The sequence below is a fragment of the Tamandua tetradactyla genome, chromosome X (assembly GCF_023851605.1).
Source record: "Tamandua tetradactyla isolate mTamTet1 chromosome X, mTamTet1.pri, whole genome shotgun sequence".
Classification (NCBI taxonomy): Eukaryota; Metazoa; Chordata; class Mammalia; order Pilosa; family Myrmecophagidae; genus Tamandua; species Tamandua tetradactyla.
In genome coordinates this window covers 122,441,610-122,466,803 of record NC_135353.1, presented here as the reverse complement: position 1 = coordinate 122,466,803, position 25,194 = coordinate 122,441,610, and positions in this window count along the sequence as shown.

Below are 25,194 nucleotides of genomic sequence, written 5' to 3'. Positions count from 1 at the left end.
TCTTCAATAAATGGTGCTGGGAGAACTGGATAACCACATGCAAAAGAACGAAGGAGGATTCCCATCTCATATCATATTCAAAAATTAATGCAAAATGGATCAAAGACCTAATATAAGAACTAGGACTTAAAAACTGGTAGAAGAAAACAAAGGGAAGCATCTTCCAGACGTTGTGTTAGGCAGTGGTTCCCTAGACTTTACACCAAAAGCATCAGCAACAAAGGAAAGTATAGATAAATGGGACATCAAAATTAAAAACTTGTACATATCTAAGGACTTCATTATGAAAGTAAAAGTTAATCTGCAGAATGGGAGAGAATATTTGGCAACCACATATCTGATAAGAGTTAAATATCAAGAATATATAAAGAACTCTGTATTCTGATTTACCATTGTCCCAGCCAGATTGGCTTCATTTTTATCCCTAATTGAGGCCTGATCTCATTTTCAGCTACTTTAACTATTGTTGTATATACTATGCTAACTTTCAGGACTGCAGCACTCCATTGCTGGGTCTTGGGTGTCACAGAGTTGATCAGACTTCCAGGGAAATACCAGCTTATACACATATAGCTCAGTGTCTCAGAATCTGGAAATACACTTAAAACTTCAGAGTAAATGTGGTTGCCATAAGAGCTTACCATCTTGGCTCCAATTTTCTTGTAAGCATTTTCTGAAAGAGACCTTAGCATATTTGTTCTTTTGTTTCTGGCTTATTTTGCACAACACATTGTCCCCAAGTTTTATTCAGTTTGTTGTGTGCCTCTTGATGTCCTTCCTTCTTGTAGCTGCACCATATTCCATCATATAAATTCTGCATCTCAGTCAATGTGTCCTTCAGTTCTGTCCATCTATTGGGCAAGATGGATAATGTCCAAAATAAACAAGCCATGTCTTATAGTATATATAAAAAAGAATATATGAAGAAATCTTGCAGCTCAACAACAGAAAGACAAACACTCTAATTACAAAATGGGGGAAATACTTGAATAGACGTCTCTGCAAAGAATATATAAAAATGGCTAAAAAGCACATGAAAATATGCTCAACATCATTATCCATGAGGGAAATGTAAATCAAAACTACAAGACACTGTGCTGGGGCTAACAGGCTCAAGAGAGGTTTGCGTGGTGCCTTTGAAAAGCCTCAGGGCATGGTGACCAGAGTCCACATCAGCTAAGTCATCATGTCCATCCGCACCAAGATTTCAAACAAGGAGCATGTAATTAAAGCACTGCACAGGGCCAAGTTCAAGTTCCCTGGCCACCAGAAAATCCACATTGCTAAGAAGTGGGGCTTTACCTAGTTCAGTGCTGACAAATCTGAAGACATGGTGGCTGAGAAGCACCTCATTCCAGCTGGCTGTGGAGTCAAATACAACCCCATTTGCAGCCCATTTGACAAGTGGTGGGCCCTGCACTCATGAAGGCTTTGCCAGCACTGTCCTTGCCTGATTTGTGCCTCCCCACCCCCAAAAAAAGAACCTACTTCCTGACTGTCTAAAAATAAAAAACCACATGAAATACCATTTCACACACCCTAGAATGTAAAATCAGTGTTGGTGAGGATGTAGAGAAACAGGAACACTCATCCATTGTTGGTGGGAATGTAAAGTGGTACAGCCACTGTGGAAGACAGTTTGGTAGTTCCTGAGAAAGTTAGGTATAGAATTACCATATGGCCTGGCAATCCACTTTAAATAATTACCCCCAAAATTGAAAGCAGGGACACAAGCAGATTTTGCACACTTAATGTTCACAGTGGCATTATGTGCAATTGCCAAAACATGGACACAACCCATGTATTCTAGTTAGCTAGCTGCTGGAATGTGATATACCAGAAATGGAATGGGTTTTAAAAGGGGAATTTAATAAGTTGCTAGTTTACAGTCCTAAGGCTGGGAAAATGTCCCAATTAAAGCAAGTCTATAAAAATGTCCAAATTAAGGCACTGAGAGGTTACCTTCACTCAAGAAAGGCCAATGAAGTTCAGGCTTTCTCTCTCAATTGGAAAGGCACATGGCAAACATGGCAACATCTTCTAGCTTATTCTTTAGGCCTCTTGCTTCTTAAAGCTCCTCCAGTGGTATTGTTCTTCATCTCCAAAGATTGCTGGCTGGTGGACTCTGTAATTCTTGTGTCTCTGCTGCTCTCCTCATTCTCAAGCTTTCTCCAAAATGCTTCCTCTTTTAAAAGATTCCAGTACTCGGGCGGACCACGGTGGCTCAGCAGGCAATAATGCTTGCCTGCCATGCCAGAGGACCTGGGATCGATTCCCGGTGCCTGCCCATGTTAAAAAAAAAAAAAAAGATTCCAGTACTCAAGACCCACCTGGAATGGGTGGAGTCACATCTCCCTCTGTCAAAAAGTTAATACCCACAATTGGATGAGTCACATCTCCATGGAGATAGCCTAATCAAGTTTCCTAAAGCCTAATCATGGCTAAAAAGCACATGAAAATATGCTCAACATCATTATCCATGAGGGAAATGTAAATCAAAACTACAAGACACTGTGCTGGGGCTAACAGGCTCAAGAGAGGTTTGCGTGGTGCCTTTGAAAAGCCTCAGGGCATGGTGACCAGAGTCCACATCAGCCAAGTCATCATCACCTAGAACTGAATAGGGATTAGAAGAAATGGTTGCTCCCACAAGATTGATTAGGATTAAAACATGGTTTTCCTAGGGCAAATAAATCCTTTCAAGCAGACACACTAAGTATCCATTAACAGATGAATGGATAAACCAAATGTAGTATACACATACAATGAAATATTATTCAGCCATAAATAGGAGTAAAGTTATGATACATGCGACAACATAGATGAACCTTGAAGACATCATGTAGAGTGAAATAAGTCAGATGGAACAGGACAAATATTGAGAGATCTCACTGATAAAAAATAATGAGAATAAGCAAATTTATGGAGTCAGAAACCAAAATACAAGTTATCAGTGGCCAGGGTGGAGGTAGGGAATGTGGAGTAAATGCTCAATTGGTACAGTGTTTTTCTTTGCAGTGATGGAAAGCTTTGGTTATGGATGGTATTGATGGTACCCCAATATTGTGAATGTAATCAATGTCCCTGAATTAGATATTTGAATGTGGTTAAAAGGGGAAATTTTAGGTTGTATATATGTTACTAGAATATAAGAAAAACCACAGGACTGTAAAACACATTGAACCCTTATGTAAAGTATGGACTATAGTTAATAATATAATTATAATAATATTGTTTCATCAATTGCAAGTAAGTTACCACACTAACATAAAATGTTAATAATGGGGAAAACTCCAAGTGAGGGGAGGTATATGGGAACTCTGTATTTTCTGCATGAATTTTCTGTAAACCTACAACTTCTCTAATAATACAAAAAATAATTAAGTGCCAATCTCTTATCTGAAACCATGGGGGCAAGAAGACAGTGGGATGATGTGTTTAAATCCTGAAAGGAAAAACTGGCCAACCAAGACTTTTATATCTTGCAAACCTGTCTTTCAAAAATGGGGGAGAGATTAAGATATTCCCAGTTAAACCAAAGCTTTCTAGACTGGCAAGAAATTCTAAAGGGAGTTCTGCAGTTTGAAATGTAAAGGACACCAGACAATTGACCAAAGCTGTATGAAGAAATAAAGATCTCTGATAAACATGATGACATGGGTAAGTATAAATACAAGTACTATTGTATTGTTGATTTGTAACTCCGCTTTGTATTTCCTACTGTATGTAAGGTACAAATGTAATGATAAATCAATGATTTTAGACTCATAATATATAAAAATGAAATTTGTGACAAGAAATACATAAATGTGGATGGATGGAGGTTTATAGGAGCATAGTTTGTGTTTGCTATCGAAGTTAAGTTGGTATGAAAGTAAAATTGTTATAGATTTAGAATATTAAATTTAAGCCCCATTTTAACCAGAAAGAAGATATCAGAGAATATGCAAACTCATAGAGACAGAATGCAGAGTGAAAGTTATCAAGGGGTATGAGGGGCAATGGAGAGTTAATGTAAAAGGGCCATAGGGTTTATATTTGGACCAGAAGGGAGTATTGTAATAATAGATGATGGTGAAAGTACTGCAACATTGTGCATGCAGTAATCCCACTGAATAGTATTCTTGGGAGGTGTTAGGATGGGAAAATTTCTGTTGTATATGTGTTTCCACAATTAAAAAGATAAAAGGAAAGAAAGAGAAACTAAAGTGATAATGACAATTAAATGCAATACATGATTCTGGATGGTAACTAAGATTGGAGGAGAAAAGGCTTGAAAGGCTATTTTGGGGACATATAAAAAATAGAATATAGGTTGTAAGTTTTATATCAATGTTAAATTTCTTAGACTGAATAACTTCACTTGAAATGGTTACATAAGTGAATAACCTTGGTCTTGGGAGGTGTACATGGCAGTATTAAGAGCTCAAGGATGTGAATGCAACCTATACACAAGTGTTCAGAAAATGGATCATATATAGATAGGCAACAGACATATAGATGGATAAATAGATAGATGGGTTGATGGATAGATTGATAGGGAGAATGATATGGCAAATGTGGTAAAATATTAAAATTGGTGGGTCTAAGTATCTGGAGGAGATGTAGGGTTATGTTGGAGTTCTCTGTGTTGGAATATATAACATAAGATATATATCAGTGTTAAATTTCTTGAACTTAATTGCCCATAAAGTGATTCCATAAGTGAATATCCTTATTCTTAGGAAACAAATATGGGAGTATTATGTGTTCAAGGAGTATGATGCATGCAACCTACTCTCAATATTCAGAAAATAGATGCTGGTTTAATAGATAGATTAAATGATACAGCACATGTTGCAATATGTTAATATTGGTGGATCTGGGCATCTGTCTATGTGTGTGTTTGTGTGTGTGTGTGTGTTGGTGTTCTCTGTATAGGTTTTGTTTAATTCTTGCAATGTCTTCTAATTTTGAAAGTATTTCAAAATAAAGTGTTTAAAGAAAAAAGAATGACAGGTGAATTCACTGCATATATTAAAAAGGATATATAAAACTATAAAAGGGAATTTACACAGTGAAAATGGTGCATTAAGGACCTCCATAAATGAAATGAAGAAAACTGGAAAAAATTGTGAAAATCAATGTTTTCATAACTCTGGATATTAACCAAGATCTTACAGCTTCCTAGGAAATATTTAGTTAAGAAAATCTGCTGAATATCGAGAACAGTGAACTTACGGATTTTAACTTACCCTAGTCCAACCCTCACACTTCCCAGCTCCGCTGTAACCTTATAAAATATCAGCCTGATTGCCTAGTGCTAAAAGCCTCTCCCTGGTGAACTTTTGTCAAATGTTTCTACATCTCAGCTACACGAGGCAATTTTATAAACTTTTTTTATCATATAATATAACATATATACAAAGCAAAGAAAAAAAAAAAAGCAATAGTTTTCAAAGCACTCTTCAACAAGCAGTTACAGTACAGATCCCAGAATTTGTCATGGGCTACCATACCATCCTCTCAGATTTTTCCTGTAACTGCTCCAAATATAGGAGGCTAGAAGGAATAAATACATCTTAACATCACATCGACTTCTTTTTTCTTTATTGTGAAAAATAGCATATACAAAACAGCAATAAATTTCAAAGCACAGCACAACAATTAGTTGGAGAACAGATTTCAGAGTTTGGTATGGATTACAATTCCACAATTTTAGGCTTTTACTTCTAGCTGCTCTAAGATTCTGGAGACTAAAAGAAATATCAATTTAGTGATTCAAAATCATACTTGTTTGTTAAACCCTACCTTTAGGGGCACTAGGGCTATGCCCATTCTAAATTTTTCATGTTGGAAAGGGCTGTCAATAATATGTGGCAGGAAGGTGGAACTAGCTGATGTTCTGGAGAGGCTGGGCCCTCTGGATTTCAGGATTTATCTGGCCCAGGGATCCATCTGGAGGTTGTAGGTTTCTGGAAAGTTACCTTAGTGCATGGAAACTTTGTAGAATCTTACATAATGCTCTAGGTGTTCATTGGGGTTTGACAAGTTATGATAGGTAGCAATGTCTAACTGAAGCTTGTGTAAGACTCCAGAGTAGCCTCTTGACTCTATTTGAACTCTCTCAGCCACTGATACCTTATTTGTTACACTTCTTTTCCCCCTTTGGTCAGGATGGCATTGTTGATCCCACAGTGCCAGGTCAGGCTCATCCCTGGGAGTCATCTCCCACACCACCAGGGAGACTTTCACCCCTGGACACCATGCACCCCATAGAGGGGAGAGCAATGACTTCATTTGCAGAGTTGGGCTTAGAGAGAGTGAGGTCACATCTGAGTAACAAAAGAGGTTTTCCAGAAGTAACTCTTAGGCACACCTATTCATAGGCTAAGTTTCTCCACTACATACATAAGCATCACAGGAGCAAGCCTCAAGATCAAGCGCTTGGCATATTGACTTGGGTGTCCCTAATGTTTGGGTGTCCTAAGGTGTTTCCTTGGTTATTTTTTCTCCCATCCCTCAAGGGACTTTGCCAATACTTCTCGATTTTCTGCTTAATATATTCTAGGATGTATTCAAGCGTTATATTAAGCTATACAGGATTAAAGGCCCTCATTGTTTCTGGGCTCCATGTTTGAATTGTTTAAATGAGCTATCCAAACAGGTTAAATTAGATTATGTGCTACAGAAAATTTAGGTTCTGGACAAAATCAACCTTTCTTCCTTTGGTCTCAAAGAGTAGGTGTGGTAATAAAATATAGTTCTAAATTACCTTAATCCTAACCTAATCAGCTTCATTCTTATCTCTAAATACCAGGTTATACATATATAAAACAGTCTCTCAAAATCCAGAAGGAATAATTACCACTCTGGACTAAATTTGGCTGCTATAAGAGCTGATAATCTAGGCCTCTGTTTTCTTATAAGCATTTTCTAAAGGAGACCATACAATAATTGCTCTTTTGTTTCTGGCTTATTTTGCCTCACCAAATGTCCCACAGGTTCATTCACAATGTTGCATGCCTCACAACTTCATTCGTTTTTGTAGCAGCACAATATTCAATCATATGTATACACCATTGTTTGCCAATCTACTTCTCAGTGTATCCTTCAGCCACCTGCATTCATTAGGCATCATGTATAATACCCAAAGTCCACAGTCCATCAACACCCTCAATTTTAGATAATTTCATTGTTCCCAAGAGAAAGATAATCAACAAATACACCCTCACCAAATAGGAAATCTAAACCTCCACTTAACTCTTGTCCGTCCCCCCATTATTTATCCCTAGTGTTGCTGTAGTACTGCTGATGTTTTCCTGTTAAACATAGCTCATAGCATGCAATAGCAGTTTTCTCCTTATACCCTGAACTTAAACACTGTTTGTACAAGAATCACACCTTTGAAGTTGTTCATGCAATAACTTATTCATATTTGTAGTGTTAATCAGTGGGACACATAGGTCTGTACAATCCCTTCCAATCAAATTCATCTTTAATATGGTAATATTAATTATAGATCCACTAGTGAACCACCTTCACTTCTATTCCCTTACATTTGAGTTCAACCTCATTAGCTAATCATTCACCTGTCTCTAGCTTCTATGTATCTCTAAGTCCCCTGTATTCTGTTTTATAAGCCTCTGATTTTACCTTTACCATGGTCATATCATAAAAGTGGAGTCATACAGTATCCTTTAGTGTCTGGCTTATTTCATTCAGCATTATGTCCTCAAGGCTCATCCATCTTGTCATGTGCTTCAGGATGTCATTTCATCTTAGTGCTGCATAATATTCCGTCATATGTATGTACCAAATTTTGTTAATCCACTTGTTTGTTGTTGGGCATTTGGATTGTTTCCATCTTTTGGCGATTGTGAATAATGCTATTGCAAATATCAGTGTGAAAATGTCTGTTTGTGTCATTGCTTTCAGCTCTTCTGGTATATACCAAGTACTGCTATTGCTAGGTCATAGGGCACCTTGATATTTAGTTTCCTAAGGAACTGCTAAACTGTCTTCTGTAGCGGCTGTAGCATTATACATTCCCATTAGCAGTGCTTAAGTGTCCTAATTTCTCCACATGCTCTCCAACATTTATAGTTTCCTGTTTGTTTAATAGCAGCCATTCTTATAGGTGTGAGGTGGTATCTCATTGTTGTCTTGATCTGCCTTTCACTTATAGCCAATGAAAATTAGCATCTCTTCATGTGTTTGCTTTTGAGCTATCTGTATTTACACTTCAGAAAAATGTCTATTCATATCTTTAGCACAGTTTTATAGTTGGATTGTTTGTTCTTTTGTTGTGAATTCTATGATTTCTTTATGTATACAGGATATCAAACTTTTTTTTTATTAATTAAAAAAAGAATTAACAAAACAATTAGAAATCATTCCAATCTACATGTACAATCAGTAATTCTTAATAACATCACATAGTTGCATATTCATCATTTCTTAGTACATTTGCATCGATTTGGAAAAAGAAATAAAAAGACAACAGAATAAGAATTAAAACAATAATAGAAAGAAAAAAAAACAAAAACAAAAAACCTATACCTCACATGCAGCTTCATTCAGTGTTTTAACATAATTGCATTACAATTGGGTAGTATTGTGCTGTCCATTTCTGAGTTTTTAAGGATATCAAACTTTTATCCAATGTGTGATTTCCAAATATTTTCTCTCACTGAGTTGGCTGCCTCTTCAGCTTTTGACAAAGTCTTTTGAGATGCAAAAGCATTTGATTTTGAGGCGTTCTTGTGGTAATTAGGTTCAGGTGTCAACTTGGCCAGGTGAAGGTACCTAGTTCTATTGCTGTGGACATGAGCCAATGGCATGTGAACCTCATCTGTTGCTGATTACATCTGCAGTGAGCCAGGAGGTGTGCTTGCTGCAATGAATGATGTGTGATTTAATTGACTGGAAGCTTAAATGAGGAGCTCAACATAGCACAGCCCATGCAGCTCAGCATACCTCATCTCAGCACTCACAGCTAAGCCCAGCCCTTTGGAGATGCAGAAAGGAATCACCCGGGGGGAAAGTTGTTGGAACACAGAGGCCTGGAAAGAAGGCCAGCAGAGATCACCCTGTGCCTTCCCACATAAGAAAGAACCTCAGTTGAAAGTTAGCTACCTTTCCTCTGAAGAGCTATACATTTTTTTTTTTTAAACATGGGCAGGCACCGGGAATCGAACCGGGGTCCTCTGGCATGGCAGGCAAGTGTTCTTGTCACTGAGCCACCGTGGCCCTGAAGAGCTATACATTTTTTAATTAAATAAATCACCTTTTATTAAAAGCCAATCCATCTCTGGTGTGTTCCATTCCAGCAGCTAGCAAACTAGAACGGTTCTCACTTATCTGTTTTTTCTTTTGTTGCTTGTGTTTTGGGTGTCAAGTGTAAGAAGCTACCTCCTATTACTAGGTCTTGAAGATGTTTCTCTAAATTTTCTTCTAGGAGCTTTATGGTACTGGTTCTTTTATTTTTATTTTTATTTTTATTGAGGAAACAACATACAAATGTACAAACATTCTTAACATACAAACATTCCATACATGGTGTACAATTAATGACTCACAATATCATCACACGGTTGTGTATTCATCACCATGATCATTTTTTTGTAACATTTGCATCACTCCAAAAAAAGAAATAAAAAAGAAAAAAGAAAAAATTCATACATACAATACCCCTTATGCCTCCCTCTCATTGACCACTAGTATTCCCATTTACCCAATTTATTTTAGCATTTGTCCCCCCATTATTTGTTTATTTTTATCCATATTTTTACACATCTGTCTATACCCTAGATAAAAGGAGCATCAAACACAAGGCTTTCATAATCACACAGTCAATGTTGTAAAGGCTATCATTAAATAATCATATTCTAGAAACATGGCTACTGGAACAGAGCTTTACAATTTCAGGTACGTCCCGCTAGCCACTCCATTACACCATAAACTAAAAAGGGATATATATGCAATGCATAAGAATAAACTCCAGGATAATCTCTCAACTCTGAAATCTCTCAGTCACTGACACTTTATTTTTTCTCATTTATTTCTTCCGTCTTTTGGTCAAGAAGTTTTTCTCAATCCCTTGTTGCCAGGTCCCAGGTCATCCCAGGATTTCTGTCCTACATTGCCTAGAAGATTTACACTATGTAAATCTGGGAGTCATGCCCCATATGGGTGTGTGTGTATAGGGCAGTGGGTTCACTTGCCATGTCAGCTTAGAGAGAGAGGCCACATCTGAGCAACAAAAGGGGTTCTTTGGGGGTGACTCTTAGGCCTAATTTTAAGTAGGCTTAGCCTGTCTGTGGTAGTTAGATTCAGTTGTCAACTTGGCCAGGTGAAGATGCCTGGTTATATTGCTGTGGACATGAGCTGATGGCATGTGAACCCTCATCTGTTCCTGATTATATCTGCAGTCAGCTAAGAGGCATGCTTAAATGATGTTTGAGTTTATTGCCTGGTACTTAAATGAGAGAGCTCAACGTAGCACAGCCCAAGCAGCTCACATATCTCATCTCAGCACTTGCAGCTCAGCCCAGCCCTTTGGAGGTGCAGAAAAATCACCCTGGGGAAAGTTGTTGGAACCCAGAGGCCTGGAGAGAAGGCCAGCAGAGACCACCCTGTGCCTTCCCATGTAAGAAAGAACCTCAGTTGAAAGTTAGCTGCCTTTCCTCCAAGAACTAATGAAATAAATCCCCTTTTATTAAAAGATAATCCATCTCTGGTGTGTTGCATTCCAGCAACTAGCAACCTAGAACACTGTCCTTTGCAGGAATAAGTTTCATAAGGGCTAACTCCAAGTTCTAGGGCTTGGCCTATTGATTTGGCTGTCTGCACTGCTTGTGAGAATATCAGAAATTCTCCAAATGGGAATGTTGAATATTTCCTCCTTTTTCCCCAGACTCCCAAGGAGACCTTGCAAAATAATTCTTTATTCACTGCCAAAATTACTCTGGGATATATCGGGGCATCATACTAACTTGGACAAATCAACAAAATCTCATGCCCTGCTCAAGATTCCATGTACTTATGGTGCCAACTAAATGACCATATAAGTTAAATTAGGAAACGCAGTACCCAAAATATGAATTTTGCACCAAATAAACATCTCTCCCTTTAGTCTCATACAGAAGTTCAAGTTTTAAAATATGGACGATATCATCCTTTACCCTATATTCTGATTTACCTTAGTCCTATCCAGATCAGCTTCATTCATATCTCCACTCAAATTCTAATTACTTTTTCAACTGTTTAAACAGTTCCTGTAGGGGATAATGCTGACTTTCACAGGTTCAGAGTTCTGGTTCTGAGTCTCAGGTGTCACATAAATACCCAATATTTCTGGGAATGAGGAGGTTATAAACAAACAGCTCAGTATCTCAGAATTTAGAAATAACAGTTAGCACTCCGGAATAGATGTGACTGCTGTAGAAGCTTACAATCTAGGACCCTTTGCAACAGACCCCAACCTGATAACTCATGTTCTTGACTTTAGTTTACCAAGTTTTTATGTTATAGTTAGTCCATATGATTGAGGCATGATAATATTTGCCTTTTTGTTCCTGACATTTCATTCAACATACAGTCCTTAAGGTTCATACACCTAGTTACATGCTTCACAACTTCATTTCTTCTTGCAGACCCTCAATAGTCCATTCTATGTATACACCATAGTTCCCCCTTCCATTCCTCAGACCTTGTACCCTTAGGCCACCTCCATCTATTGTGGATCTCCAGCACTGCCACCATAAACACCAGTGTGCAAATGTCCATTTGTGTCCCCACACTCAGTTCCTCCAGGTATATATTGAGCAATGGGGTTGCAGGATCATATGGCAACCCCACCCCTAGCCTCCTGTGGAACCACCACACAGCCCTCCAAGGGGCTGCCCATCTCATATCCCTACTGACAGTGAATAGGTACATCTCTTTTTCCACATTTTCTCTAGCACTGGTTTCTTTCTATTCATTTTTAAACAGTTTTATTCACACATCATACAATGCAACCTAAGCAAATAGACATGCCTTCACCACCATAATCTATATGAAGACATTCTTTTTCTTCCAGAAAGAATCCATACTCCTCCCCCATGTCCCCTGCCTGCTGACATTTCATTTTGGCATAATGCCTTTGTTACATTCAGTGGAAGCATATTACAATATTACTGTTGACCATAGACCATAGTTTGCATTGATTGTACTTTTTCAACATCCTGGGATGTTGACATTCATTTGTTCTCCCTCTTGCAAAACTGTTTTTTAATTCGGACATTTAATCACCATCATTATCCTTCTGGTTTCAAATGTGCCCCCAGCCCTTCTCCCTCAAACATACTCACATTTAGCTTCATTCCAAGTACTTATATTGTTGTGCTACAATCAGGTAGTATAGTGCTATCCATTTCTGATTTTTAAAAATTAGTCCTTGTTTAAGTTTGCAAGTTGCCAGAATGCAATATACTAGAAATGGAATGGCTTTTTAAAAGGGGAATTTATTAAGTTGCGAGTTACAGTTGTAAGGCTGTGAAAATGTCCTGACTAAGGCAAGGCCATGAAAATGTCCAATCTAAGGCATCCAGGGAAAGATACCTTGGATCTAGAAGGCTGATGATGTTCAGGATTTGTCTCTCAGCTGGAAAGACACATGGTGACATCTGCTAGCCTTTTCTTCAATGGCTTTTCTGGGGCTTTGTCCATTCTGTTGGCTCTTGCAGTTCTGGTGGCTCTTGTGGCTCTCTGGCTTTTTCCAAAATGATGCCCTCTTAAAGGGCTCCAGTAAGCAACTTGAATGGGTAGAGACAGATCTCAATGGAAACATCTAATCAAGAGTTACCACCCACAATTCGGTGGGTTGCATCTCCATTGGAAACAATAAAAAAGATTCCACCCAGCAATGTTGAATTAGGATTATGGGACATTGCTTTTCTGGGATACATCACAGATTCAAACCGGAACATTCCACCCTTTGAACCTCCAAAAGACATGTTCTTTCCAAATGAAAAAATAGATTCATTCCATGACAATATCAGAAAGACTTAAACCATTTCAGTAACAATACAAATACAATACAAAGTCAGAAAAAGTACAAAATCTCATCAAGGTCGGCTACAGTCATGGTCTGTCCTAAGGCAAAATTCTCCTCTGGCTCTGGACTTGTAAAACTCAAAACCAGTTATTTGCTGCCAGCATACAGAGGAGGGACAGTGGTAGGATACATATTCCAATTTCCATAGGGAGAAATTGGAAGGAACCCCGGGGTCACTGAACCTAAGAAGTTTTGAAAACATGCAGGGCAAACTTCATTAGATTTCAAAGTCTGAGAATCATTTATCTTCAGGGCTTTAAAAACTGGCAGTCCCACTCTTTCCAAGGACCGATGCAGCAGCCCATCTCTCTCTGAATGCGACCTTAGGGGATATTGGGGAGATCACCTTTTCTTTGGCTCCACCCTCTCTAAGCATCATGGCCACAACTGGGCTCTCTACCACCTCCAGGACACATGCTCAACCCGTCAATATGATGGCAGCCAGACTCTCCCCAACCCCCAAGGAACATGCTCCACCCTCTCCAAAGCCTGAGGCAGCACAATTCTTCCACTGCAGTAAGGTCGAAGGTCCACCCACTAACCCTGGGGCAAACTCACCTTCTCCAAGTACTTGGGTGGGTCCGCTCTTCTTGCCTGAGGTTTCTTGACTTCAGTCCTTTGCCTCCATGGTTCTGCCTCTGAAGACATTTTACCTTCACTTTGTCCCTTTTCTGAGCCTTTTAGTCCAGACTGGCAGTGTTCTAGTTTGCTAACTGCTGGAATGCAATATACTAGAAATGGAATGGCTTTTAAAAAGGGGAATTTAATAGATTGCTAGTTTACAGTTCTAAGGCTGAGAAAATGTCCCAGTTAAAGCAAGTCTATAGAAATGTCCAATCTAAGGCATCCAGGGAAAAATATCTTGATTCAAGAAGGCTGATGAAGTTCAGGGTTTCTCTCTCAAGTGGAAGGGCACATGGCGAACAGAGTCAGGTTCCTCTCTCATCTGGAAGGGCACATGGCGAACATGGCATCATCTGCTAGCTTCTTCTCCTGGCCTCCTGTTTCATGAAGCTCCCCGGGAGGTATTTTCCTTCTTCATCTCCAAAGATTGCTGGCTGGTGGACTCTTCTTCTTGTGGCTATGTTGTTCTGCTCTGCTCTCTCTGAATCTGTTTCATTCCCCGAAATGTTCCCGCTTTTATAAGACTCCAGAAACTAATCAAGACCCACTGAAATGGGTGGAGACACACCTCCACTTAATCCAGCTTAACAGCCAGTCTTGACTAAATCACATCTCCAGGAAGATGATCTAATTACAGTTTCAGACATATAATACTGAATAGGGATTAGAAGAAATGGCTGCCTTTTACAAAACAGAATTAGGATTAAAACATGGCTTTTTAAGGGTACATACATCATTTCAAACCAGCATAGGCAGAAATTCCATTTATACAGATCCCACAGCCCTCTTGTTGGTTTTCTATATAGTAGGCAAGGATCATGCCCATCACACAGAAGGAGTTTCCACAAATCCTTCCTGGATAACTCCATCTCCAATCATAACTTGTCCTGTAATGGCTGACTGCTTCCATGTTTGGTCAAGTCCTCACGTGGGGCACTACTCTCTGCAGTCTTCCTTTCTGGAAACCCAGGATTTTCCAGATCATCAATTTCTGGTTTCTTTGTACCCCAGAGTTCAGTTCTCAAGTTATCTCTTCCCCCCTTGCATTTTACTATAAGCTTCAAGGAGCAGCCAAACTGCATTTTTGACATTTAGTTTGGAAATTTCTTCTGCTGAATACCCAGGTTCATCACTGTCAAATGATGCTCTCCATCTACGAAGAATGCCTCCTTTCCAGTTTGAAATGACACATTCATAATTTCTGTCTAAAGTTTCATCACAGGTGTCTTTAGAGTCCACATTTCTACCAACAGTCTCTTCAAAGTAGTCAAGGCCTTCTCTATCAAGCTCCTCACAACTCTTCCAGAATCTTCCCCTTATCCATTTAAGAAGCCATTCTAACATGTTTGGTATTTGCAAACCACAGCACCCCACTTTTGGTACCAAAATCTGTTTTAGTTTGCAAGTCACTGGAATGCAATATACCAGAAATGAAAAGGCATTTTTTTAGAAGGGGAATTTATTAAGTTGTAAGTTTACAGTTTTAAGGCTGTGAAAATGTCCAAATTAAGGCAAGGTTATAAACTTTCCAATCTAAGGCATCCAGAGAAACATGCATTGGTTCAAGAAGGCCAATGATGTTCAGGGTTTCTCTTTCAGCTGGAAAGGCATATGGCAAGATCTGCTAGCTTTCTCTTCAATGGTTTCCCCAGGGCTCTGTTCCCTGGTGGCTCTATCGGTTCTGGTGGCTTTCTAGCTTTTATCAAAAGGGTTCCCTCTTAAAGGACTCCAGTAAGCAATCCCACCTTGAGTGGATGGAGACATAGCTCCATGGAAACATTTAATCAAAAGTTACTACCCACAATTGGTTGGGTCACATCTCCATGGAACCAATCACAAAGATTCCACCCAGCAATATTTGTTTTAACTTTTTAAATTGTGTAATATAGCAGAAATACAAAACAAAGAAATAACAAAAGAAATAGTTTTTCAAAGCATTCTTCAATAAGTAGTTACAGGACATATTCCAGAGTTTGTCATGGGCTACCATACCATCATCTCAGATTTTTCCTTTTAGCTGCTCCAGAACATTGGAGGCTAGAAGGAATAAATATTTTTTAATCACCACAATCAACTTTTTTTTGTGAAAAATAACATATATACAAAAAAGCAATAAATTGCAAGGCACAGCACAACAATTAGTTGTAGAACAGATTTCAGAGTTTGGTATGAGTTACAATCCCACAATTTTACGTTTTACATCTAGCTGCTCTAAGGTACTGGAGACTAAAATAAATGTCAGTTTAATGATTCAGTAATCATATTCATTTGGTAAACCCTACCTTCTCTATATAACTCCATTATCAACTTTGATCTTTCTATCCTACTCTTTAGGTGTATTTGGGCTATGCCCATTTTAACTTTTTCATATTTGAGGGGGTATCAATAATAAGGAGTAGGGAGATGGAACTAGCTGATGTTATGGAAAGGCTGGTCCTTCCAGGTTTCAGGACTTATCTGGTTCAGGGACCCACCTGGAGGTTGTAGGTTTCTGGAAAGTTACTCTAGTGCATGGAACCTTTGTAGAATCTTATATATTGCCCTAGGTGTTCTTTAGGATTGGCTGGAATGGTTTTGGTTGGGGTTTCACAAGTTATAATGGGTATCAATGTCTAACTGAAGTTTGCATAAGAGTGATCTCCAGAGTAGCCTCTCGATTCCATTTGAACTGTCTCTGCCACTGATACCTTATTTGTTATGCTTCTTTTCCCTCTTTCTGTCAGGATGGCATTATTGATCCCATGGTCCCAGGGCCAGACTCATCCATGGAAATCATCTACCATGCCAACAGGGAGACTTTCACCCCTGGATGTCATATCCCACATATGGGGGGAGGGCAATGATTTCACTTGCTGATTTGGGTTTAGAGAGAGTGAGGCCACATTTGAGCAAGAAAAGAGGTCCTCCAGAAGTAACTCTTAGGCATACCTTTAGGTAGGTTAAGCGTCTCTGCTACATACGTAAGCTTCACAAGAGCAAGCCTCAAGATCAAGGGCTTGGCCTATTAACTTGTCCATCCAGCAATATTGAATGAGGATTAAAGGATACGGTTTTTCTAGGGTACATAATAGCTTCATAATGGCACAGTACTGTTGCACAATCTGTCCTTTCGGCATCAATTGCCAAATCTCTACCCTATTTCTAGCTCCTGACAACCTGTGTTCTCAACTTCAACTCTAGAAATTCACTCATTAATGTTAGTTCATATTGGTGAGACCATACAGCATTTGTCCTTTTGTTTCTGGCTAAATTCACTTAGCATAATGTCCTCAAGGTTCATCCACATTGTTACATGCTTCATGACTTTATTCCATCTTACAGCTGCATAATATTCCATCATGTATATATACATATGTTTGGCCACTCATCGGTTAATGGAAATTTGGGCTGTTTCCATATCTTGGCAGTCATAAATAATGCTGCTATAGACACTGGTGTGCAAATGTTCATTTGTGTCCTGGCCCTCAGGTCCTCTGAATCCTGTTACCTAGTAATGGGATTGCTGGATCATATGGCAATTCTATACTTTGCTTCCTGAGGAACCACCAAACTGCCTTCCACTGATGTTGTACCATTTTACATTTCCACCAAGAGTGGATAAGTGTGCCTCTTTCACCACATTCTCTTCAGCACTTGTGATTTTCTGTTTTTTTTTTTTATAATGGCCATTCTAGTGGGTGTGGGATGATATCTCATTGTGGTTTTGATTTGCATCTCCCTAGTAGCCAGTAAAGTTGAGCATCTTTTCATGTGCCTTTTAACAATTTCTATTTCCTCCTCTGAGAAGTGTCTATTCATGTTTTTTTTTTTGCCCATTTTAAAATTGGGTTGTTTGTCTTTCTTGTTGTTGAGTTGAGGAATCTCTTTATATATTCTGGATTCTAAACCCTTATCTGAAATGTGGTTTCCAAATATTGTCTCCAATTGCTTTGGCTGCCTTTTTACTTTCTTGATCAAGTTCTTTGATACACAATAGTGTTAAATTTTGAGGCACTCCCATTTATCTATTTCTTTTTTTAAATTGGGAGTAAGGTCTAGGAAACCACTTCCTATTACAAGTTTTATAAGATATCTCTCTACATTTTTTTCTAAAAGCTTTTTGGTCTTATCCTAATGTTTAGGTCTTTGATCCATTTTGAGGTGATTTTTGTATAGGGTGTGATATATGGATTCTCTTTCATTCTTTTAAATATGGATACTCAGTTCTCTGCACACCATTTATTGAAGAGGCTGCTCTGGCCCAGGTGGATTGGCTTGACTGCCTTATCAAAGATCAATTGTTCATAGATGAGAGGGTCTATATCTGATCATTCTATTCGATTCCATTGGTCAGTATGTCTATCTTTATGCCAGTACCATGCTGTTTTGACCCCTGTAGCTTTGTAATATGCCTTAAAGTCAGGTGTGTGAGACCTCCGACTTCATTTTTCTTTCTCAGGATACTTTTACCTATTTGGGGCACCCTTCCCTTCCAGATAAATTTGGTTATTGGTTTTTCTATTTGCGAAAAAGTAAGTTTTGGGGATTTTAATTGGTATTGCATTGAATCTATAAATCAGTTTAGGTAGAATTGACATCTTAACTACATTTAGTCTTCCAATCCATGAACATGGTATTCCCTTCCATTTATTGAGGTCTTCTGTGATTTCTTTTAACAATTTCTTGTAGTTTTCTTTGTATAGGTCTTTTGTCTCTTTAGTTAAATTTATTCCAAAGTATTTTATTCTTTTGGTTGCAGTTGTAAATGGAATTTTTTTCTTGATTTCCCCCTCAGATTGTTCATTACTAGTGTATAGAAACACTGCAGATTTTTGAGTGTTCAGTTTGTAACCTACCAATTTGCTCTACTCATTTATTACTTTAGTAGTTTTGCTGTGGATTTTTTGGGGTTTTCGACATATAGTATCATGTCATCTGCAAACACGGAGAGTTTTACCTCTTCTTTCCAATTTTGATGTCTTGTATTCCTTTTTCTTGTCTAATTGCTCTGGGTAGAATTTCCAACACAATGTTGAATAGCAATGGTGATAGTGGACATCCTTGTCTTGTTTCAGATCTCAGGGGGAAAGTTTTCAGTTTTTCTGCATTAAGGATGATGTTAACTGTGAGTTTTTCATATATTCCCTTTATTGTGTTGAGGAAGTTCCTTTCTATTCCTATCCTTTGAAGTGTTTTTGACACTTCAAAGAATGTGTCGAAAGAATGTCGATTTTTAAAAAAATTTTTATTAATAAAACCAATCAGCATACAATATGAATATTCTTTTTTCATCACATAGTTGTATATTCATCATCATGATCATTTCTTATAACATTTGCATCAATTCAGAAAAAGAAATAGAAAGAAAACAGAAAAAAATTCATACATGCCATTCCCCTTACCCCTCTCTTTCATTGATCACTAGCATTTCAATCTACTAAATTTATTTTAACATTTGTTCCCTTTATTATTTATTTATTTTTAATCCATATGTTTTACTCATCTGTCCATAAGGTTGATAAAAGAAGCATCAGACACAAGGTTTTCACAATCACAGAGTCACATTGCAAAAGCTATATCATTATGCAAACATCTTCAAGAAACATGGCTACTGGGACACAGCTCTACATTTTCAGGCAGTTCCCTCCAGCCTCTCTATTACACCTTAACTAACAAAGTGATATCTATTTAATGCATAAGAATAACCTCCAGGATAATCTCTTGACTCTGTTTGGAATCTCTCAGCCATTGACAGTTTATTTTGTCTCTTTTTTTGCTCTTCCCCCTTTTGGTCGAGAAGGTTTTCTCAATCCTTTGATGCTGAGTTCCAGCTCATTCTAAGATTTCTGTCCCACGTTGCCAGGAAGGTATGCTTTGTTTTATCTATCATTTCCCTGAGTTCCAAATCATTTTTTCCATCTTTTTTGTCATCTGCTGTTTTGAGTCTTCGAAGTCAATTATCCTGCTGTCTATATCACTTATTCTTTCTTCTGTCCCTTCAAATCTGGTTTTGTGTGACTCTAGTATGTTTTTCATTTGGTCAACAGAATCTTTAATCTCTGTGATATCTGCTATTTTTGTATTTATTCTTTCGACTTCCTCTTTGTGCTCTTCTACTGTCTTCTTGATATCCCACTTATTTTATTACGTAGAGTTGTATGAACATCTTTGATTAGTTGTTCCAATGTCTGTGTCTCCTCTTGTGTTTTGATTTGGTCATTAGACAGGGCTATATGTGTCTGCATTGTGATATACTTAGTGATCTTCTGCTGTCTTTATGGCATGTAAATACGTTGATTGATTTATGTTAGGAGTTAATTTCTTTCAGTAGTGTAAGGCCATGTGTTTGTGGGATAGTTGTATAGCAGGGAGCAGGGAATGGGATGGAGCACTCAGTATGGTGATTTGTTCCAGGGTAGGTATGGCACAAGTTGGGGATGTTACACTGATGTTTGTGAATGTGAGTGCCCAGCAGCCAGGAAGGATGTAGCTGCGTGGGCGCACAGGTCTAGGGGCATAATCCCGGTGTGCGGTGGTCTAAGGCATGGGGCTCTTTGTGCACACGCATAGAGTTGGGGCAGCAGGTTGGTGTTATGCCTTCATGGATTGGGGGCAGATGTGACCTAGATGAGCAGGTAGGCTCTTTCTCAGAGCTGGGAAGTGAGGCCGAGGGCTGTGTACATGTGCAGTACTAGGAATGCTGTAAAGTGTGGTTCCCAGAGCTGAATGATGTGATTGGGGGCCCATGTACATGTGTGGGCCTGGGAGTGTCCTAAACGGATATGCTGAGCTCAGGGAGGGTGGGGTGAGGCTATGTGACAGTATGGGTGGGGGCGGGGTAGCCTAGATATGGAGGTTAGTGCCCACAACATTTATGCACTGGCAACAGCCTGCAGTGAATAGGGAGGGGGAGCTAGTGCTCAGGAGGGGTGCAGGAGAGGTGGGTTGGGCTGCACTTGGGGTAGGGGTGTGGGGTAGGTATGTGCACTGGGGGCTGGTGGGGTGGGGGTACCTGGAGGGCAGGGGATGGAAGCAGGTGACGGGGTTCAGGTGTGTGGGGTGTGGGATGAGTCACCGGTCATGGGGCTGCACATGGTGGTGAGGGTAGCGCCTCCAAGGAATGCTGCCTGGCTTACTTCCTATTCCCATGCTCCCATCCATGCACTCCCGCGAGCTCCGTGGCACCACACCAGGCTCCAGCTTTCTGCCTCTGAGTTCTTGGCCTCTGTAACCAGGGCTGCTGCATGCTGTGCAGAAGGCTCTCCCTGGTCAGCTGCACTCCCGAATTGCTGCCTCAGTTGCTCTCCTGTCCCTTCTCTAACTTTTCCGTGGAGCAGGGCTAATCTCGAGCTACTCTAGTCAGCCATCTTCCCAGAAGTTTCCCTTCCATATAAATTTGATCACCCATTTTTCTAAGTCTTCAAAATAGATTGTTGAGATTTTTATTGCATAGAATCTGTAGATCAGTTTGAGTAGGATTGACATCTTGATGATATTCAACCTTCCTATCCATGAGCATGGAATATCTTTCCATGTATTTAGGTCATTTAAAAATCTTTTAGCAATTTATTGTAATTTTCTGTGCACAAGTCCTTGACATCCCTGGTTAGGCTTATTCCTAGATGCCTAATTCTTCTCGTCGCTATTCTGAGTGGAATTTTTTCCTTAGTTGTCACCTCAGATAAGTCATTGCTTGTTTATAGAAACATTATTGATTTTTGTACATTAGTCTCATATCCTGCCACTTTGCTGAATTTGTTTATTAGCTCAAGTAGTTCTACTGTAGATTTTTTCAAGATTTCTAAGTGTAGGATTTACAAATAAAATTTTACTTCTTCCCTTCCTATTTGGATGCCTATTATTTATTTCTCCTGTCTAATTGCTCCAGTTGTAAGTCTAATACAATGTTGAATAATAGTGGTAACAGTGGTCATCCTTGTCCCATCCCTGATCTCAAGGGGAATGCTCTCAATTTCTCACCATTATGTATGATGCTGGCTGTGGGTTTTTCATATATACCCTTTATGATATTGAAAACGTTTTCTTCAATGCTTAACTTTTGAAGTATTTTTATCAGGAAAAGTTGCTGGATTTTGTCAAATACTTTTTCAGCATCAATCAATATGATCACGTGATTTTTTTCCATTTTGAGTTGTTAATGTGCTGTATTATGTTGAATGATTTTCTTAGGTTGAACCACCCTTGTATCCTGGTAAGAATCCCACTTGATCATGATGTATAATTCTTTTAATGTGGCATTGGATATGATTTGCTAGTATTTTGTTGAGAATTTTCATGTCTCTGTTCATTAGGAAAATTGATCTATAGTTTTCTTTTCTTGTATCATCTTTATCCGGTTTTGGTATTACAGTGATGCCAGCTTCATAAAATAAGTTATGTAGTGTTCATTTTTATTCAATTTTTTGGAAGAGTTTGAGCAGGTTTGGTGTCAGTTCTTCTTGAAAATTTTGATAAAATTCTCCTGTGAAGCCATCAGGTCCTGGGCTTTTGTGTGTGTGTGTGGGAAGATTTTTGATGACTGATTGGATCACTTTACTTTTAATTGGTTTGTTGAGGTCTTCTATTTCTCCTTGATTCAGTATATGTAATTCGTGTGTTTCTAGGAATTTGTCCATTTCATCTAAATTATCTAGTTTGTTGGCATATAGTTGTTCATAATATTCTCTTATGATTTTTTAAAAATTTATTCATGATCTGTGGTAACAACCCCTCTCTCATTTCTGATTTTATTTGTGTCCTCTTCTTTTGTTCTTTGTTAGTCTAGCTAGGGGACCACCAATTTTATTAATTTTTTCAAGGAACCAACTTTTTGTTTGGTTGATTCTTTCTATGTTTTATTGTTCCCCAGTTTGCTTATTTCTGCTTTAGTCTTTCTTATTTCTCTTCCTTTATTGGCTTTGGGGTTAGTTTGCTGTTCTTTCTCTAAATTCTCCAGGTGGGCAGTTAAATCCTCAAGTTTTGCTCGTTCTTATTCTGTAATATAGGCATTTAAGGCAATAAATTTCCCTCCCATTACTGCCTTTGCCATGTCCCATAAGTTTTGATATGTTCTATTCTCATTATCATTCATCTACATATATTTACTGATCTCTCTAGCAAATTTTTCCTTGACCCACTGATTATCTAAGAGTGTGTTGTTTAATCTCCATATATTTGTGAAAGCTCTAGTTCTTTGGTGAATATTAATTTCCAACTTTATTTCATTGTGATCAGAGAAAGTGCTTTGAATAATTTCAATCTCATTAAATTTATAGAGACTCAGTTTATGTTCCAGAATATGAACCATCCTGAAGAATGTTCCATATGCACTAGAGAAGAATGTGTATCTTGGTATTTTGGGATGTAATAATCTAATCTTTCCATTAGATCTAATTCATTTATCTTATTGATTAGTGTGCTGGTTTGAAAGGATGTATGTCCCCTAGAAAAGCCATGTTTTAATCAAAATCCCATTTCATAAAGGCAGAATAATCCTTATTCAATACTGTATGTTTGAAACTGTAATCAGATTATCTCCCTGGATGATGTGATTTAGTCAAGAGTGGTTGTTAAACTGGATTAGGTGACGACATGTCTCCACCCATTTGGGTGGGTCTTGATAAGTTTCTGAAGTCCTATAAAAGAGGAAGCATTTTGGAGAATGAGATTCAGAGGGAGCAGAACAGAACGATATAGCCACGAGAAGCAGAGTCCACCAGTCAGCGACCTTTGGAGATGAAGAAGGAAAATGCCTCCCGGGGAGTTTCATGAAACAGGAAGCCAGGAGAAGAAACTAGCAGATGACACCATGTTCGCCATGTGCCCTTCCAGATGAGAGAGGAACCCTGACTGTATTTGCCATGTGCTTTTCCAGATGAAAGAGAAACTCTGACTGTGTTCACCATGTGCTCTTCCACTTGAGAGAGAAACCCTGAACTTCATCAGCCTTCTTGAACCAAAGTATCTTTCCCTGGATGTCTTTGATTGGACATTTCTATAGACTTGCTTTAATCGGGACATTTTCTCAGCCTTAGAACTGTAAACCAGCAACTTATTAAGTTCCCCTTTTTAAAAGCCATTCCATTTCTGGTATGTTGCATTCCCGGCAGCTGGCAAACTAGAACAATTAGGCTCTCTATTTCCTTGTTGATCCTCTATGTGATTGTTCTGTCTATAGTGGAGAGTGGTGTATTCAAATATCCCACTGTTACTGTTGATGTGTCAATAGGTTCCTTTAGTTTTTCCAATATGTGCCTCATGTACTTTGGAGCTCCTTGATTGTGAGTATACACATTTATGATTGTTATTTCTCCCTGGTCAATTGTCCCTTTTATTAATATGTCGTTTCCTTCTTTGTTTCTCATGATGTCTTTACACTTAAAGTGTATTTTGTCTGATATTACTATAGCTACTCCTGCTTTCTTTTGGTTACAGCTTGCATAGGAGATCTTTTTCCATCCTTCCATTTTCAATCTAACTGTGTCCTTGAGTCTAAGATGCATCTCTTGTAAACAGCATATAAATGGATTATGTTTTCTGATTCATTCTGTCAGTCTGCATCTTTTAATTGGTGAGTTCAGTCCATTAACAATCAAAATAGTTACTGTAAAAGCAGTTTCTTGATTCTACCATCTTGTCCTTTAGTTTTTATTTGTCAGATCTCTATATTATTTTCCTTCTCTCTCTCTTTTCCTTTAAATTACCTTTACTCGTATTCTTCAATTCTGTGTCCTCCTCCAGAACTCCCTCTCCTGTCTTTTATTATCAGTTGATGGGGCTTCCTTTAGTATTTCTTGTAGAACTGGTCTCTTGTTGATTAGTGCTCTCAATCTTTCCCTATTTTTGAATAATTTAATCTCTCCCTCAGTTTTGAAGAATAACTTGGCTGGATAAAGAATTCTTGGTTGAAAGCCTTCCTCATTCAGGATCTTAAAAATACCATACCACTGCCTTCTTGCTTCCATGGTGCCTGTTGAAGTCAGTTTTATGTGTTCTAGTTTGCTAGCTGCCAGAATGCAATATACCAGAAATGGAATGGCTTTTTTTCATGATCACAAAGAAGCCACATTTTTTTATTGACAATTTAATCTCTACACACAAACAGTATTTCACAAATCATAAATTGGTCAACAATTATATTAACAATATAAACTCATGAGCATTTACAGAAAGCTGCTGTTCTAGGTTTGGTGCATTTTGTGCCAGCTACTTTAGTGAATATGACAAATAAAGGAATCTGAGTGCTACTTCAATTAATACAAATTAGCTTTCAAAAAAAGCATATTTGCCACCTCACTGTCCATGTGAAACCTAAAATCAATAGCTAAATTACAAAATGAACACTACTATATTTAAAAAGAATAATTCTGGACTGCCATAATATCTTCCCTGCTCATTTAAACCATTGTTTCATAGAAGAAACAAGATGGTAATTCACATAAATGGGATTTAAAATAAGATTCCTACCATTCAAAATAAAATAAAAATGTACATGATCTCCATGAAATTAC